At 39.0% G+C, this 7,697-nt stretch overlaps 1 long non-coding RNA gene across 1 annotated transcript; it reads left to right on the top strand.

Moving 5' to 3' along the window:
- The first annotated feature begins 921 nt into the window (after positions 1-921).
- LOC150066660 (uncharacterized) lies at positions 922-6,923 on the top strand. The gene is made up of 3 exons (XR_016539241.1): positions 922-1,008; positions 5,150-5,285; positions 6,472-6,923. It is a non-coding gene; the product is annotated as an uncharacterized LOC150066660 (long non-coding RNA).
- The last annotated feature ends 774 nt before the right edge of the window (positions 6,924-7,697 follow it).

Genomic DNA, 7,697 nt, shown 5'->3' with positions numbered 1-7,697 from the left:
CATGGTGAAACCATGTTTCAATTAGTTTTGCTTGCTCATGGGAGGTGTTTGAGAGTTAGACTCCCTTTGCACCTTTATTTTTTTAGGTTGTTATATACGAGAGGAAGGTTGGCAAAGTGTTTTTAAGTCTAGAGAGAACAGCAAAGTGAAATGAGATTAACCCCAAGGCAAGAGGCATCTATACTGATAGGATGATGAGTGAGAGAAAGGAGGATAACAGTAGCAAAGTGTTAAATTCAGAGAGATGACATCACATGACCAAAAATGCACAGAACTATGTTCTCACCATCCATATGCTGTGAATTTTGAGATCTGGAAATCTAGGCCGACTCTACCAAGCATTATTATGGATACACCATGAATTTACAGGTAGGCACATGATATAAGATGAAGTTGAATGATGGTACCAATACTGATGTTGTAGAGGGTCTCACACAATAGTTACAGGCTTTATGGTGTTTCTAACAACTGGATCAATTGTTTTTGTTCACCATAGCCTCTTCCTTTAGTAATGCCCAGAGGAAGCTGACTGGATATATTTTCTTTGGTTCACTTCAGTCTCCATGTTAAGCAAGTGACAACTGAGCTGTGATTCCCCTCTCAGATTCAGAGGAACATGTGAGCTGAGAAGGAGTTTGAAGTGAAGTTAACTTGATATTAGTAACAGAAAACAGGGAATTCAATAAGTAAGGATTTGATTACTTGGAAGTCTCTATTAAGGTGACCATAGAGTCTGAGTGGCTTGAAACCAGTCCCTTTCCTTTCTCCCTCCATATGTCCTAGAGATAATTCCAGATGCCCAGGTGGAGAAGTGCCTGGGAGAGGTGAGTAGGTCATTGTGCTGTCATTAATCACTAGCTGACAGCTGGTTCTTAGCGCTCTCTCTGTCTTGCCCTGGCATGATCTATAGCATCTCATGGCAACAAGGTGTGAGGAGGCTCAGCTCCTCCCTGGGCATCTTTGTTCTCTAAATGTCAGCCTCAAAGAATCATCCTGGGGAAGGCAGAGGTAGAAATTTTCCTACTTCTCCTTTAAAAAAGAAATGTCCTTTACATGGGCATTTTTCAGAGAGAATTGCAGGCTTGCAACTTTTTTTTTTAAACTTTCAGTTACCCACTTAATATGTGTTAGTGCATAAAATGGAGGTCATGTATAGAGTTAGCATATATTTTAATATTTGTCTCCCAGACCTCAAAGAGATTGTTTTACAAGCCCTCAAAAGTTACACCAGCCTTTCCCCAAGCGTGTTCTGTGGAACATAAGTCCTTTAAGACACATGAAGAAACAATTTGGTATTAGGAGGTGCTGCCACCAAATCTCATGTGAGGAGATTTACAGTATATATTATACAATCTGAGAAACCCTTTAGTCAGTGAGCCTGGTTAACCCATCCATAATTGATGAATCATCATCTAATCTTATATGATGATGGAATCTTCGTTGTGTGTGTGTGTGTCTGTGACATTTATTGATCTCTCCTCTACAGAATGCTTACTATAGGCATATATGCATGACATAAAATACACTGGTTAGAGGACATGTACCAAATTCTTTAGTTTGAACTCCGCGCATTACCATTTACTGGCTGTGTGACCTTGAAGAGGTTTTCCTTTAAATCTGTTCTATTACTCCCATTCCTTATCTGAATCATGGATTTTCAATGCACTGGGGATTTTTGTGAGATTCATATGAGTCTCTATTATGTAAGCATGTAATTGAATGCTTGTCACAGAGTAAACTTTCAAACTAACAAGTGGCACAGCTTAAGGAATACTGTGTTATTGAAGCAAGCATATGTGAGGCCCTGAGTTCAAATTCCAGAACTGGTAAACAACAACAACCACTAAAGGGTACCCTGTCCCTCATTTACTTTGCCGACTGGCAACATCAGACAGATCCAAACATAGAGTCAAATCAGTCATAATTACATGTGTCTGAAACAACACAGCCTTGCATGTGCCTAGTAATTTCTATCTATACGTGTTTATATATTTGTGGGCTAATACTTAGGCATTCTCTCTGAGCAAAAGAGGGAGGAAAAAAGGAACATATTTTAGAGAAAGGTATTCAGTAAGAGGCAATGCAAAATAAAAAAAACCTTCTGTTTAGCAGTATATGAACTAAAGAAGCTCCATCCTGAAAACCTTACTTGAGAAATTTACTATAATTCATATAGACAAGTTAGGCATTGGGAGAGAACTCTAGATTGTGACCAGGTGCAGAGCCAGGGAAGATGGTAAAAATGAACCCTGGGACTTTTAATAAAGCTCCAAAGGCAACAATGATGAAAAATTAAGCCAATAACTTAGTGGAATAGAGAAAGCCTGCTTCTTCTGAGTACAGCCAGTAAGACATTTAAACCAACTTGAAAAGTGAATTGGCAGGAAAGCAAGTGCTTCACATGTTCATACAGAGGTCACTTGTCACTTTCTCTTTCCCTCCCTCCTTCTTCCTTTCTTTCTTTTTTCCATTCTGCCTTTCTTTATTTCTCTTTTTATGCTGGTCCTGGGGCCTGATAATTCCATAAATTAAGTGACCCAGAGCACTCTTACCAGACAGACATCTGGACCGTTGTGTTTTCTGGCTTTGATGTTCCAGATAACAAAAAGATGTGGGGTGGGAGGGGGGAATTAAAAGACTGCTTCATTCTTGCAATTTTGTAAACATTTGGGTTTGGGTAGAATTCCTTAGAATAAAATAGGAATTGTGCTTCAGTAGTGGAAAAAAATGGGTTCTTGTGTACAAGAAAGGTCAATCTGTCCAGTTTTCCTTGCTGGAACCATAGTAGTCTTAAGGTGGACAAGTGTAGCCTTTTAGAATTCTTTTCCTCCTTTGTAAAGGAAAGTATCATTTGAGTATCTGCCTCACTATGGGCAAAGGACCATTCATCTCTTCATCACTGAGGCATTATAAAAATGCAAGTTAGGGACCTGTGTGAACTCACAAAAGGCAGAATTGGCAGTGGAGCTTTAGATGTAAGGAAATTCTTTATGCCAAGGGTAATGTAGAGATCCTTCACAGTCCACACAAAATTATCAGTACAGGCAGATGGCCACAGGCAGCCAACAAAAAGCTTATGTGTCTTTCCTGTCATGTACCAAATTATTTTTCTGGTCTTATATGGCCTGTGGCTGAAATGCTCGCTGCTTCTGAGTGGTCATAGCTCGAATAAACTCTAGTCTCCCTTGACATTGGGAGAAATCCTGGGAGTGGCTTCCATAGCTCTGTTTATTACTAACTAGAATGGACTATAGTTGTCAACACACCCTGATCCCTGCCAAAGAAGCCATTGTCCAGAAAGCCCATCATGGTGTACTTTGAGAGAGTAGTAGGACCCCTCTGCAACTGGTATGGCCTAAGAACCCTCTTTTAGCATTCCAGAATCCTGATGTCTCAGCACCTTGATGTCTATAAATTTTTCATAGAAGTCTGTGGTAAAGGTGGGAGTGTGCTCCAGGACTCTCTCAGAATATACTCATCATCAATACTGTGTAGGAACCAGAGGTTTCCCAGATCCATGCAGCCCCTCACTCTTCCAATTGCAACAAAGCTCATGCTCCTAGATTCGCTACTAAGGTCTGTTTGACACCCAAAACATAATATTGGGCTTAACAAATTCTTAAAGTCTATATTTAGCAAACAAAAGCTTATAACTTTTGTGTGCTGGGTGTAGAGATAAATAATCCCTCATATTTTTAATCCTCACATTTTTGAGGTAATATTAACTGACAGTCCTTGGATATTAATCATGGGTGTTAATGTGTGGTATTGTTCTATGCAATTTATATACGTTATCTAATTTAATTCTCACGAAGCTAAAGGATAGAAATGATTATAATAGCATTGAACAAATGAAAGCTCAGACCAGTTAAAGACTTTTGGTCTTTCTAGTTTCAAAGGTCATTTCATCATCAAGACACTAGGTTTTTCTACAGAACTAACAGGGAGTCAGCTACATTTTCAGTCAAGCCTGCCAGTGGGTGGCATAATTGATTGAGTCTATACACAAAGCCAGTTGAGACACTTTTCTATCATAAGAAAGCTCAGTTCTGATGGGCAGCAATGCCCTGCTTTCTCTCTATCTCTACTTTATTATATATATATATACATATATATATATTTTTAACTTGTTCAAAAATACCCACAGTTGAGCACCTCTCTTGATGAATTGTGTCAAAGTAACTTCATTGCATAACCAGCTCCCAGAGACAATGCATGGCTCTCAGTGCCTGCTGTACACCACCTTGCTTGCTAATCACCACATTACAGTTTTGTCTTCAATCCTTGTAAGACTCAAGTTAGATGAATATATGTGGATTTTTAAAAATTACTTATTGCTAGACAGGTCAAACCCTATTTGTTTTTTGTTTTTTGTTTTGCCTGTCATGGGCCTTGAACTCATGCATGGCCTGAGCACTGTCCTTGGGCTAAAGCTAGAGTTCTACCACTTGAGCCTGAGCACTGCTTCCGGCTTTTCTTTTCCTATGCAAGTAACCGAGGTATTGAATCTGGGTCTTTATGTATGCTAGGCAAGCACTCTACTACTATGCCAAACTCCTGCCCCCCCCCATTTGTTTTATAAAGTTTCATAAGAACACAGCTGCACACATTTGCTTATAGATTGCCATGGCTGCTTTCACGCTGCCATACCAGGATCCAGGAAACTGGATGTTTTGCAAAACCAACCATTCTTAATACCTGGCCTGTCTAAGGAGAAGTTTTGTTTGCCACCCTCTAAGCTGGAATATGCAACGGAGTTGTGACAAAAGGACTCAGTATGTGTCCTCAAGGTGTTTCAGGTCTGATGCAGGAGACTGGCCTTAAGCAGTAGCCAAACAAATTCTTAAGAACAGTGAGAAAGGTTCTGAAGGAAAGTCCAGAGTGCCATCTGGGGAACTGAGGAGCTTACACACTGTATTTTATGTGGTCACATTTGTTCAGAAAGCCTAATAACCTTGCTACAACACAGGTTTTGTTTTACCCGAAACTAGAATGGAATGGATAAATGGGAAGCCAGTTGAAACTCACTTCCCAACATGCAGCATCTAGGGCAAGGGAAGGCTTTGTTGATGCAGAAGACAGAATTGTCGCACTGTTGTCAGACTTTCTGCTTACTAACAATATGTTGCCTTGTCTGTTTCCCTTTAAGCTGGGAGGTCATTTGCCTTTGAGCTGACCTTCTCTGTCCCTGTGAATCCAATATCCCTTGTGAACTCAGCTGCCACATGTGATTCTGATGGACAATGCCAGGCTGGGGAAGCAAGTGCAGGCTTCAGGAGAGCCTGGTAAGTTTACATTTAATATAACTGGCAAAGGTCTTATTTTGTGTTCACCCTTAAGAAGGGAGTCTGCAGAGAGTGAAGCTTTGAGCTCGTCAGTAAAGGAAGAATCTTATGGAGTCTTTAGTCTTTTATGGAGTCTTGACCTAGTCTTATGTGAGAACAAAAGATGTATGGGGAAATCAAGGCAGAATAATAGTATGGACACAGACACTGTGTCAAAGAATGGGCCTGTCGGAGGCTGTCTCTGGAGTTGTGTGATATAATTTGCTGGCAGTTTGTTTGCTTTTAAATGTTCTATTGAGCAGGAAAATATGAAAATATTTCATTTCCCTTAAGTGAAGTTTGTAGTTCTGAGAAGGTAGTCTTAATAGATATTTTTTGAAGCTGATATCTTTATATCACCCCAATCACAAGCACATTTAACATAATCTCAGCACATATGCAATAGCACAACATACGTTTCCCTTTCTGAGCAACTTGCTAAAAGGAAAAATCTCTTGCACATGAGGATATTGTCTCTGAATAAAGTCTCCAAGTAAATAAGAAAGTCTCAGAGTAAATAAGAAATTAAGAACTTGTAAGTCAAGATGGCAAAAAATTCCAGCTGTATGTCTATGACCATAACTCAAGTGTCTGCAGGCATTGATAATTGTTATACTTTTTATGCTGATCCTGGACAGGCTTAGAAACATTCTAATCACTGTATCTCTGATAGTATTTACCAGAAAGTTTCAGTAGATTTATCATTCCTTTACCATGTGGTTTCCTTTGAGTAGACAATATGTTGTCGATAGTTCCCATTTATCGAGTGTTTTATGATGTACCAGACACTGTTATAAGTGCTTAAAATGGATTTACTTCATGTAAACCACATGGATTCAGATTTGGACCACTGTGCCCCCAGTGAAGTTTCTATTGCATAGTGGTTTCTTTAAAAAAAAAAAATATATATATATACTTATTTAAATGGAGCCAAAACAATTCTTATCTTTTCCAGATCAGAAAAACATGTCCAGAGTGCCTAAGTAACTCTCCTAATATAATAAGGGCTACAGCCACGGTTTGATACTGCTTAAGCAATTCCCTTATACTTTTCATCCTCTTTGCAACTGATAGGTACCTCTGTTTTTGTTTATTTCATGTTCAGTATATTGGTTCTGACTCTCTTTATAATTCTTCGTTTTTTCAGCATTTGGGATAATTCAGATTGATTCCTTTCTGAGATTAAAATGGAAAGAGCAGGAATTGGTATTCAAACGCCTATGAGGTTTAGTCAGACCCATGTGAGGAAACAGCCAGGTGGGCACTGTGAGAGAGGTGGGAAGAACATTCCTTTGGGGCAGCTGCTCTCAGCTGCAGCAATTGCAGCTGCAAGGAATCAAGCCAATATTGCCTGATCTCGTTTGAAGTATGAAGTATGAGAAGTAGAATGTCTGGAGTTCAAAAAAATGATCTCAAAGAAGTTGTACAAGGAGATTTCAACTCAACCCTTCACTTTGTGGGTACAAGGCATCTTGATTGGTGTCACTTCTTCCATCATTCTCTAATTCCTCCCACCATCTACAGCAAGAACATTTGGATTTTGATGTGAAAATATCAAGTGATAGTATCTGTATGAACATTTCCTGCTTAAAATATTAAACAAGGCAATTTTAAAAATAAAGCAAAACATTTCAAGTTCAAATAAAATACCTCAGCAGGATCAATCTAACCCATTGATGTATGTTTAACCCGTGGTGGGAGACAGGGAGTATTAGAAAGAGAATTAGAGGTGTAGTTTTAAAATTATGGTGGATAGTACTATATAAGGTCTCAGATTCAGAGTTTCTGGGAAAAAGGACTATAGAAATGGTAATATCGCAGTACTTTTCCATAGTGCTTTGTATTTTTCCACTCACATCTGCATATGCATTTGAATTTTTCTGCAAGTCATTTTGATGGTTCAATTTCATGATCAATGGTGAACAGTAGGATTCCAGGATGGATCCTGATTTCCCAGTCCTCTACTTGATTTACCTTTAGTTACCCACGTCCTGAACCATGATGACTTGCTACCAATATTTGCAGTCAATTCGGGCCAGTGTTTTTTCATCTCTGGTAAACAAAAGGTAAAAAAAAAAAAGACAGTGAAGCCCAATTATTGATGTCTGTTAAGGTGGGAAATAAACAGGGAAATCATTGGACCATTCTTGGATAATGGCTACAGCGTGTTATTTTTGGCAGATGGGAGTTGTTGATTTCCATTTGTTCTTCCCCAAATCATCTCTAATTACAAAAATAAATGTCCAAGAAAGTCTCAATAGATAATATAATTCTAACCTAACCAGTGTGTACATTCTTAAACGCTCATCTAGGAACAAATAGTCTGGGGGTTTTGCTCCTCCAAGTGCTGCTTATTGCTAGATAGGGCTAGAA

The sequence above is a fragment of the Megascapheus bottae genome, chromosome 2 (assembly GCF_031878675.1).
Source record: "Megascapheus bottae isolate mThoBot1 chromosome 2, mThoBot2.hap1, whole genome shotgun sequence".
In the NCBI taxonomy this organism is placed as follows: domain Eukaryota; kingdom Metazoa; phylum Chordata; class Mammalia; order Rodentia; family Geomyidae; genus Megascapheus; species Megascapheus bottae.
This window is presented reverse-complemented; position numbering and strand designations above follow the sequence as displayed.